The sequence below is a fragment of the Nerophis ophidion genome, linkage group LG20 (assembly GCF_033978795.1).
Source record: "Nerophis ophidion isolate RoL-2023_Sa linkage group LG20, RoL_Noph_v1.0, whole genome shotgun sequence".
NCBI lineage: Eukaryota > Metazoa > Chordata > Actinopteri > Syngnathiformes > Syngnathidae > Nerophis > Nerophis ophidion.
In genome coordinates, this window is record NC_084630.1 from 36963839 (window position 1) to 36975955 (window position 12117).

General features: G+C 41.8%; 1 protein-coding gene across 9 annotated transcripts in view; it reads right to left on the minus strand.

Annotated features, from left to right (window-relative positions):
• Nucleotides 1–12117, minus strand: part of gab1 (GRB2-associated binding protein 1) — a 143044-nt gene that overhangs the window by 103886 nt on the left and 27041 nt on the right. The window contains exon 1 of one of the 9 annotated variants that reach the window (XM_061881171.1): nucleotides 3060–3270. The exons of the other annotated variants lie outside the window; for them this stretch is intronic. The gene's annotated coding sequence lies outside the window, so the exon portion shown is untranslated. Of the gene's footprint in view, nucleotides 1–3059; nucleotides 3271–12117 lie in introns of those variants that run through there. 9 annotated transcript variants of the gene reach the window in all.

The window sequence follows — 12117 nt, forward strand, 5'->3', positions numbered from 1 at the left end:
CAGTCCTTAGTGGATTTAACATAATAGTGTGAGACTCCAGTTCATAGTGGATCTAGTTAATAGTGTGAGAGTCCAGTCCATAGTGGATCTAACATAATAGTGTGAGAGTCCAGTCCATAGTGGATCTAACATAATAGTGTGAGAGTCCAGTCCATAGTGGATCTAACATAATAGTGTGAGAGTCCAGTCCATAGTGGATTTAATATAATAGTGTGAGACTCCAGTTCATAGTGGATCTAGTTAATAGTGTGAGAGTCCAGTCCGTAGTGGATTTAACATAATAGTGTGAGAGTCCAGTCCATAGTGGATCTAGTTAATAGTGTGAGAGTCCAGTCCATAGTGGATCTAACATAATAGTGTGAGAGTCCAGTCCCTAGTGGATCTAGTTAATAGTGTGAGAGTCCAGTCCATAGTGGATCTAACATAATAGTGTGAGAGTCCAGTCCATAGTGGATCTAACATAATAGTGTGAGAGTCCAGTCCATAGTGGATCTAACATAATAGTGTGAGAGTCCAGTCCATAGTGGATCTAACATAATAGTGTGAGAGTCCAGTCCATAGTGGATCTAACATAATAGTGTGAGAGTCCAGTCCTTAGTTGATTTAACATAATAGTGTGAGACTCCAGTTCATAGTGGATCTAGTTAATAGTGTGAGAGTCCAGTCCATAGTGGATCTAACATAATAGTGTGAGAGTCCAGTCCATAGTGGATCTAACATAATAGTGTGAGAGTCCAGTCCATAGTGGATCTAACATAATAGTGTGAGAGTCCAGTCCATAGTGGATTTAATATAATAGTGTGAGACTCCAGTTCATAGTGGATCTAGTTAATAGTGTGAGAGTCCAGTCCATAGTGGATTTAACATAATAGTGTGAGTCCAGTCCATAGTGGATCTAGTTAATAGTGTGAGAGTCCAGTCCATAGTGGATCTAACATAATAGTGTGAGAGTCCAGTCCATAGTGGATCTAACATAATAGTGTGAGAGTCCAGTCCATAGTGGATCTAACATAATAGTGTGAGAGTCCAGTCCATAGTGGATCTAACATAATAGTGAAAGAGTCCAGTCCATAGTGGATCTAACATAATAGTGTGAGAGTCCAGTCCATAGTGGATCTAACATGATATTGTGAGAGTCCAGTCCATAGTGGATCTAACATAATAGTGGGAGAGTCCAGTCCATAGTGGATCTAATATAATAGTGAGAGTCCAGTCCATAGTGGATCTAACATAATATTGTGAGAGTCCAGTCCATAGTGGATCTAACATAATAGTGTGAGAGTCCAGTCCATAGTGGATCTAACATAATAGTGTGAGAGTCCAGTCCATAGTGGATCTAACATAATAGTGAGAGAGTCCAGTCCATAGTGGATCCAACATAATAGTGGGAGAGTCCAGTCCATAGTGGATCTAACATAATAGTGGGAGAGTCCAGTCCATAGTGGATCTAACATAATAGTGAGAGTCCAGTCCATAGTGGATCTAACATAATATTGTGAGAGTCCAGTCCATAGTGGATCTAACATAATAGTGAGAGTCCAGTCCATAGTGGATCTAACATAATATTGTGAGAGTCCAGTCCATAGTGGATCCAACATAATAGTGTAAGAGTCCAGTCCATAGTGGATCTAACATAATAGTGTGAGAGTCCAGTCCATAGTGGATCTAACATAATAGTGTGAGAGTCCAGTCCATAGTGGATCTAACATAATAGTGAAAGAGTCCAGTCCATAGTGGATCTAACATAATAGTGTGAGAGTCCAGTCCATAGTGGATCTAACATGATATTGTGAGAGTCCAGTCCATAGTGGATCTAACATAATAGTGGGAGAGTCCAGTCCATAGTGGATCTAACATAATAGTGAGAGTCCAGTCCATAGTGGATCTAACATAATATTGTGAGAGTCCAGTCCATAGTGGATCTAACATAATAGTGTGAGAGTCCAGTCCATAGTGGATCTAACATAATAGTGTGAGAGTCCAATCCATAGTGGATCTAACATAATAGTGAGAGAGTCCAGTCCATAGTGGATCCAACATAATAGTGGGAGAGTCCAGTCCATAGTGGATCTAACATAATAGTGTGAGAGTCCAATCCATAGTGGATCCAACATAATAGTGTGAGAGTCCAATCCATAGTGGATCTAACATAATAGTGTGAGAGTCCAGTCCATAGTGGATCTAACATAATAGTGGGAGAGTCCAGTCCATAGTGGATCTAACATAATAGTGAGAGTCCAGTCCATGGTGGATCTAACATAATATTGTGAGAGTCCAGTCCATAGTGGATCTAACATAATAGTGAGAGTCCAGTCCATAGTGGATCTAACATAATATTGTGAGAGTCCAGTCCATAGTGGATCCAACATAATAGTGTGAGAGTCCAGTCCATAGTAGATCCATCATCTGTCTTCAGTTGATATTTTATGGTAATGTGTTAACAATTTCACACATAAGTCGCTCCTGAGTATAAGTCGCACTCCGGCCAAACTATGAAAAAAACTGCGACTTATAGTCCAAAAAATACGGTAAATAAGCTTTAGTTCATCCCAGTCTTTTTTGGACATGATGTAAAGTGAAATGATATGAAATTGTGTGATGTATTATGCTGTATGTGTGTTCACATCTGAAATAAACTAAAGAAAGAAAGAAAGAAAGAAAGATCAAACGAGCAAAATGTGTTATTGGCCCAGGCCTCGATGACGATCATGATGAAAATGTATTAGAATATTTCCAATTAATTAGTGCATGTCTGTCTATCTGTGTTGGCCCTGCGATGAGGTGGCGACTTGTCCAGGGTGTACCCCGCCTTCCGCCCGATTGTAGCTGAGATAGGCGCCAGCGCCCCCCGCGACCCCGAAAGGGAATAAGCGGTAGAAAATGGATGGATGGATAGTGCATTTGCTGTTTAAAAGTATAATTTTGAAAAATTACCTGTATTTTTAATACAAAATAAATCTAAATAATAAAATGTAATATTTAATATGTAAATGTAATGTGTAATATGTAATGTGTAAAAAACTATCTTTTGTGTTCATCAAGCAACACCAATGACCAACCTTAAGCTGCGCTTGGTTGTAAAAACGCTCGGAATGCCGTTTATCCAAATAATCCGAGCAGAGTCCTTGGGTTGGTAATACAAAATGAAATAAAATGAACAAAAAAAATAAAAGTTCCAGCCAGAATTGTACGCTGAGAATGCGTATGTGTGGACAAAAAAAAAATAAAAAAAGCAGGTTGACCAACGTCTCGGCTTCCAATCAGGTTGGAAATGAATACGAGTCCTGCATGTGCGGCTGCATCGCCGTGTGTGTGTGTGTGTGTGTGTGTGTGTGTTAAAATGTCCTCTGGCTTGAGGCCAGGCCAAAGATATCATGGAGCACCATAGTAACTCATGCAATAAAAGGGACAGTAGCCACAACAGCAGCACCAGCAGACATTCCTAACACAAAACAAAAACAGAATATCACCTGAATGGATTAGACGTTACAACACTAAAATATGCAAGGGGGGGTCAAGTGTGTGTGGGGGGGTTCCATTTTAACGTGGGCCAGTCTGAGTCGCGGCAACTTGGGAAATTACACAAGTTGCGGGCAGTATTTCACACGGACTTTCCAGGCTGCAAACGCAAGACGGTCCTGCAGGTGGACAAACACGCACGCATGTTGGCCCGGGGGCACCAGATGACGGGGGCTGGAAGGGGGTGTGCGCTAAGCCTGACAGCGGCGGGCTATATTAGGGGCTGCAGACACGGCGGCAAGGGTCAGATCTCACAGTCGCCGCATAACTAAAAGAGCCAGTTGCTTTTGTGCCCATGTGCTTGTGTAAACGACAGCTGAACGCATGCAACTCTAAATGTGAACGTTAGCATGTGAATGGAATCCAAACGCTTCAATCCATCACCCAAGGGATCGAAATTGACACACTTTTTGAGACAACTTTTATTTATTTACTTTGCTAACTGTTTTATTGCTATTTTTTAAGTCCACCCATCCAGTGTTCTTCAACCGATCTTGTCTGTTTGTGCCATGGGAAATTATGCAACGTCACCTAATTGGTCCAGAAAACGTTATTTGCAAATCAATAATTATAGTCTGCAAATAATGAGCCCTTGCCTAGTGTTTGTGGTGTATAGAACATGGCAGAGTAACCATTTAAAGGCCTACCGAAAGCCACTACTAGCGACCACGCAGTCTGATAGTTTATATATCAATGATGAAATATTAACATTGCAACACATGCCAATACGGCCGCTTTAGTTTACTAAATTTCAATTTTAAATTTTGCACCGAAATATCCTGCTGAAACATCTCGGTATGATGACGTGTGCGCGGGAAGTCACGGATTGTCGAGGACATTTTGTTCCAGCATCGTTCCTAGCTATTAAGTCGTCTGTTTTCATCGCGAAATTCCACAGTATTCTGGACATCTGTGTTGCTGAATCTTTTGCAATTTGTTCAATGAACAATGGAGACATCAAAGAAGAAAGCTGTAAGTGGGAAGCGGTGTATTGCAGCCTACTTTAGCAACACAAACACAGCCGGTGTTTCATTGATAACATTCCCGAAAGATGACAGTCAAGCTTTACTATGGAACAGAGATGTCAAGCCAACACGGTTGGATTGGACCACACACACAAAGTACAGTATATTATGCAGCGATCATTTAGAAAGATCGTGTTTCGAAGAGGGTCCCTTGCGAAGGGCAGAGATGGGCATCGTCACCACCCGTCAACTGGTGCTGAAGAAAGGTGCGATATATATATATATATTTTTTTCTAGTCCTTCACTCTCACTTTCCTCATCCACAAATCTTTCATCCTCGCTCAAATTAATGGGGAAATCGTCGCTTTCTCGGTCCGACTCGCTCTCGCTGCTGGTGGCCATGATTGTAAACAATGTTCAGATGTGAGGAGCTCCACAACCCGTGACGTCACGCGCACATCGTCTGCTACTTCTGGTACAGGCAAGGCTTTTTTATTAGCGACCAAAGGTTGCGGACTTTACCGTTAATGTTCTCCACTTAATCCTTTCAGCAGAAATATGGCAATATGGTGAAATGATCAAGTATGACACATATAATGTACCTGCTATCCCCATTTAAATAAGAACATCTCATTTCAGTAGACCTTTAAAACTCCATATCAGTAGGTGGCAGAAGGTAAGTCATTGCTTTGTAGAAGTCGGAACGCATCGAGGATGGTTTGTCGTGATCCCAATATGCGGCGTGCAGGTAAAAAGGTATGTAATGCTTTAAACCAAAAAATTAACAAAAGGCAAGTCCCGCTAGGAAAAGGCAATGAAGCTTAGGGATGGCTATGCAAAAACGAAAGTAAAACTGAACTGGCTAGAAAGTAAACAAAAACAGAATGCTGGACGACAACAAAGACTTACAGTGTGTGTTAGGGTTGGGCGATATGGCCTTTTTTTTAATATCTCAATATTTTTAGTCCATACACCATATATATCTCCATATTTTGCCTAGGCTTTGAATGAACACTTGATGCATATAATGACAGCAGTATGATGATTCTATGTGTCTACATTCAATCATTCTTCTTCATACTGCATTCATATATGCTACTTTTAAACTTTCATGCAGAGAGGAAAATCACAACTAAGTCAATTGACCAGAAGTGTATTTATATAACAGTTATTAAGCAGTGGCACAAACATTCATGTCATTTCCAAACAGAAATTGCAAGATTGTCAGAGACATTTTAAAACAAGCTATGAGTGCACTTTTGTGCATGATGTCACTAAGATTACATATCAAAACAACACTAAATTAAAGTGCACTTTTTGTACAGAACGCCACTACAATAGTTTAAAACAAATAAAGTGTACTTTTTTGCATGATGTCACACGAGATATTTCAATACGTGTCAAATAAAAATGAGCTGCATAATGGGAAATCAAAAAGTGTTCGTCCTTTGCAATGTGGTAGGTTCCTGCAGACATTATCTCCTTCTGTTGTTGACTATTTTTTACATACGCTGTTGATCTGGAAATGTGTGCCTCCTCATTTTGATGGTGTGGCACCGAACAGAGATGTTGACATAGCACTCGGGTGACTTTTCAAATGATGCTACACATTAGCAGTAATGCTACTTTTGGTAGCAATGCTTTTGCCGCATACTTGACAAATCATGGTTGTCTGTTGGACATATTCCTGCTTGAAGCCAAACCACCGCCAGACGATGGACCCCCTGCTGTTATCGATTCTTCCTTCATTTGTTACCAGATTCGCACCTTCTTTCTCTCGTATTACCGCTAGCATCACAGCTAACGTTACCCATGCTGCAACCTCTCTGCTCCGCGAGGGCGTACACCTATGTGAGGTATGAGGTGACAGTATGTGACGTATGAGGTGACAGTATGTGACGTATGAGGTGACAGTATGTGACGTATGAGGTGACAGTATGTGACGTATGAGGTGACAGTATGTGACAAGTCTAAGTCTTTGAGCACCAATAATCTACGCGGGTTAGAAGCCAAACGTCTTCTAAGACAGACCATTGAATGCCCTGAGACAAAATGATCACGGTTATCATTATTATCGCCGTATTGTTTAATGTGCACAAAATGCAGTCATACACACACTAGGCTCCCCTCACCTCCCGGTAGGAGGCCACGGGGAAGACCCAGGACACGTTGGGAAGACTATGTCTCCCGGCTGGCCTGGGAATGCCTCGGGATCCCCCGGGAAGAGCTACACGAAGTGGCTGGGGAGAGGGAAGTCTGGGCTTCTCTGCTTAGGCTGCTACCCCCGCAACCCAACCTTGGATAAGCGGAAGAAGATGGATGGATGGATGGATGGATGGTCACGGGTTGTGGAGCTCCTCACATCTGAACATTGTTTACAATCATGGCCACCAGCAGCTAGAGCGATTCGGACCGACAAAGCGACAATTTCCCCATTAATTTGAGCGAGGATGAAAGATTCGTGGATGAGGAAAGTGAGAGTAAAGGACTAGGAAAAAAAAAAAAAAGTCTATACAGTGGGAGCGATTCAGATGTTATTAGAAAAATTTACTAGGATAATTCTGGAAAATCCCTTATCTGCTTATTGTGTTACTAGTGTTTTAGTGAGATTATATGGTCGTACCTCCACAACCTGAAGGTCGGCCCCGCACCTTTCTTCAGCACCAGTCGACGGGTGGTGGCGATGCCCATCTCTGCCCTTCTTCGCAAGGGACCCTCTTCGAAACACAATCTTTGGAAATGATCGCTGCATAATACAATGTACTTTGTGTGTGTGGTCCAATCCAACCATGTTCACTTGACCACTCTGTTCCATAGTAAAGCCTCACCGCCATCTTACGGGAATGTAAACAAGGAAACACAGGCTGTGTTTGTGTTGCTAAAGGCGGCCGCAATACACCGCTTCCCACCTACATCTTTCTTCTTTGACGTCTCCATTATCATTTGAACAAATTGCAAAAGATTCAGCAACAAAGATTTCCAGAATACTGTGGAATTATGCGATGAAAACAGACGACTTATAGCTGGGAACGGTGCTGGAACAAAATGTCCTCTACAATGCGTGACGTCACGCGCATGCGTCATCATACTGCAACGTTTTAGCATGATACTTCCGCGAGAAATTTAAAATTGCAATTTAGTAAACTAAAGCGGCCGTATTGGCATGTGTTGCAATGTTAATATTTCATCATTGTTATATAAACTATCAGACTGCGTGGTGGCTAGTAGTGGCTTTCAGTAGGCCTTTAAGGATCTGTTAAGGGCTGCTTTCTTCAATGAGGAACGATCTGTGAGTATGGATTAAATTGAATTGACTTCTGAAGCTAACACAGCGATCTAGGAAAATAACTGGTCCTTCAGAAGTGAAAGTGGGATAAAAAAAAGTTGGTATTAGAGGACCCCCTCCTCCTCTCACTTCGGCCGCCATCTGGTAGCCATCAGTGTCTCACACAGGAAGGGGCGGCCGTGCCTTGTCGAGGGCGCCAGGGAGCGGCTCCTCTTCCCATTCTCTGAGCTGCAGAAACAACAATCACCCACTGCACTTCATTCGGCCGCGTTGCATTCGCTCTGCAGCCCGTCCTAGCGGGACGCCGGGCCCTCACACCCGAACGCAGAGGGGCGCACGGAGCAGCCTCACATTCCTGCTGCCGGCGCCTGCCAAGAGGCGCTGGGAACGGAAAAGAAAGACAGAAAGAGAGAGAACAGAGAGCTAATGATGTCGTCCTTTTCTCTCATGCCATCTCTCCATCCTCCCTCCACAAGAAATGACAAAGTTATTCATAGTCTGTGCAGCGAGCACTTCTCACTTCTATTGCGTTGCACGCGGTGCTGCTCCCTCTTCAAGGAGTTTCCCCTGCTTTTACAAGCACTCGGGGAATGCACATCATCCTATAGTTGGCACGGCTTCACTTACTCGTTTTTTTGGGGGGGGGTTTTCCCACACTGGCCAATCTGATGGGATTACACACAAAAAGAAAAAGCGTTCCCACTTCCGAGCTCCCAGAGGTTTCTGGGTCCAACTCCGGCAAAGGAAAGCCACCTTGTGAACTATTTTTACCGCCCCGGAGCCGCAAGCTGCCCAGTAGAGACACGGGAAACAAACTGCAGCGTGTCCACGACGCTGAGCCTGACTCATCACGGCAGAGACGGCGAGCTCGCGATGACGCGCTCCACAAATTAGTCTGGCTAAACGGCCGAGATGTTACAGACATCTGCGTCTAATATTAGCTGCAGGAAGTGCAGCTCTGAAACGGCAGAGACGACCGAGTTCCCACACGGTCGTCACCCGAATTTGACTGGAACAGCTGCAAAACACAAAGAATATGTCGAAAATGTGCAGAGTCAGCCTTGACCTTAGTCCCACCACATTGGTCCAAACAGCAGCAATAACATACAGACCGGAACAGGAAGATACAAACCATGTTTCCATATGACTTGGGAAATTGTGTTAGATGTAAATATAAACAGAAAACAATGATTTGCAAATCCTTTTCAACCCATATTCAGTTGAATATGCTCCAAAGACAACATATTTGATGTTCAAACTCATGAAAATTTTTTTTTTTTGCAAATAATCATTAACTTTAGAATTTGACGCCAGCAACACGTGACAAAGAAGTTGGGAAAGGTGGCAATAAATACCAATAAAGTTGAGGAATGCTCATCAAACACTTATTTGGAACATCCCACAGGCGTGCAGGCTAATTGGGAACAGGTGGGTGCCATGATTGGCTATAAAAACAGCTTCCCAAAGAATGCTCAGTCTTTCACAAGAAAGGATGGGGCGAGGTACACCCCTTTGTCCACAACTGCGTGAGCAAATAGTCAAACAGTTTAGGAACAACCTTTCTCAAAGTGCAATTGCAAGAAATGTAGGGATTTCAACATCTACGGTCACACTGTGGTGGGGTGAGGGCAACACGGTCAGAGACAGGAACAGACTCAATAAAGAGACATGGGGGTTGTTAGAAAAGAACTTAATAAATGGATGTGGGGTGCACAACAAAGTAGAAAGCAAACCCTCTCTCTCTTTGACCACATGGTCATTTACCAACTAAGCATATTGTGCAACACAACAGCAACAAAAGTGCAGAGCCAGCATTAATAGTGCTGATGAGTTGATTGCAAACATCAGTAGTTTAACACGCACCACTTTCACACCAACAGATGAGGACGGACATTTTAAAATGTGATAAAGCGAATCGGTGCTAACCAAAGACACCTACTGTCATCTTGCGCCGTTATTTAAAAAATGACATAAAGGTTGCCCACAGCCACACGTTTTCCTCGACTATTGAAAACTCAGCATTTAAGTGAATAGGTGCACCACTGTTGTGTCAATTGTTAGCAAAGTAGGCATACCGTATTTCCTTGAATTTCCGCCAGGCAGATAGTATGCGCCTGCCTTGAATTACTGCCGGGTCAAACTCGCTCCGCAAAATAATTAGCGCATGCTTAGTATTACCGCCGGGTCAAACTCGTGACATCACGAGTGACACTTCCCCTGTCATCATTTTCAAAATGGAGGAGGCTGATTTCAAAACCGGTAATTTGAAATCACATAAAGGGAAGAAGATTAAGAACTATTCAGTAGGATTTAAGGTCCAAGCTATTGAATCTAAAAAGAACAGTAAGCAGCTATGTTTTATTAATATACCATAGCTGCGTGTGTCAAATATGAGTCATTAAATGACTCCCGCCTCCTGGTGGTAGAGGGCGCTAGTGATCCTTCTTGCGACTACTCATCTGCAGAAGAAGTGACAATGAGTGACGTGAATTGTGCTGGGACGGTCCTTTTAGGATGTAACACTCCTATGCTGGCTATGTAAACAACCGGGCAACCGGGCATAGCTCGGTTGGTAGAGCGGCCGTGCCAGCAACTTGAGGGTTGCAGGTTTGATTCCCGCTTCCGCCATCCTAGTCATTGCCGTTGGGTCCTTGGGCAAGACACTTTACCCACCTGCTCCCAGTGCCACCCACACTGGTTTAAATGTAACTTAGATATTGGGTTTCACTATGTAAAAGCGCTTTGAGTCACTAGAGAAAAGCGCTATATAAATATAATTCACTTCACTTCAAATAAAGCATGTTCCAGTCCTAAATACCCAGTGTATTATTTATACAATAACACTTCCTGGTGGCAGCGGTGGGATAAAGAGATCACCAACGGAGCAGAACGGGAGGGGGAGTTGTCCGAGAATAATTCTGTCGTCGCCCGCACGTGAGTAGCCGAGCTAACTTATAGCAGCGGTCTGATAGCAGTTTTCTAAACTGGACTTTCAATCAAAGCAGGAGGAAATAAAGGAAGATCTCCATTGACACAGAGAGAATTTTAAAACGAAAGAAAGATAAGGAAGACTTCTATAAACAAGTTATCGATGGTTTTGATCAGAAGGAGCTGGCATGGACTTCATTTATAAGTAAAGGTAAGACCATTATAACGTTTTTTTTTATCAACTGTGCTTTTCATGATGGTATCCTTACATCACACTCAAATTTTTGCTGCATACCTTTGGTAAGTGCCGGAGTGAGAAGAGGTTTTAAAATAATTAGCGCCCCGGTGGCAATTCAAGGAAATATGGTATCTTTAATTTTCATTTTGAGTTTTTTTGGTTGTTAGCTAGCAGGATTACAACACTTTACTGGGCCAATACCTAAGAAACAATTTTTGTATGTTTCATAACTTCTTTGAACAAAAGATTTTCAAAAGCATTGATTAGAGATGGAATTGTGCACTTATATAGCCATATATCAGCTACTGTGTGGAAGTGTGGGGGAACACATATGAAAGTAACATAAAGGCATTGTATCAACTACAGAAAAGAACTGTAAGGATTATTAATAAAGCAGATTATCTAGAACAGTGGTTCTCAACCTTTTTTCAGTGATGTACCCCCTTGTGAACATTTGTTTAATTCAAGTACCCCCTAATAAGAGCAAAGCCTTTTTGGTTGAAAAAAAGAGATAAATTAGTAAAAAAAAACACTGTCATCAGTTTCTGATTTATTAAATTGTATAACAGTGCAAAATTTTGCTCATTTGTAGTGGTCTTTCTTGAACTATTTGGAAAAAAAGATATAAAAATAACTAAAAACTTCTTGAAATATAAACAATTGATTCAATTATAAATGCAGATTTCTCCACATAGAAATAATAATCAACTTAAAGTGCCCTCTTTGGGGATTGTAATAGAGATCCATCTGGATTCATCAACTTCCTTCTAAACATTTCTTCACAAAAAAAGAAATCTTTAACATCAATATTTATGGAACCTGTCCACAAAAAATCTAGCTGTCAACACTGAATATTGCATTGTTGCATTTCTTTTTACACTTTTATGAACTTACATTCATATTTTGTTGAATTATTATTCAATAAATATATTTATAAAGGATTTTTGAATTGTTGCTATTTTTAGAATATTTAAAAAAAATCTGACGTATCCCTTGGCATACCTTCAAGTACCCCCAGGGGTACGCGTACCCCCATTTGAGAACCACTGATCTAGAACACACTAACATACTATTTATTAATTCTGCTTTATTGAAACTACAGGAGCTAGTAAGGTTACAGACATTATGTGTTATGTTTAAGGCTAAAAGAAAAAGTATTACCAGCAAATTTACAAAAAATG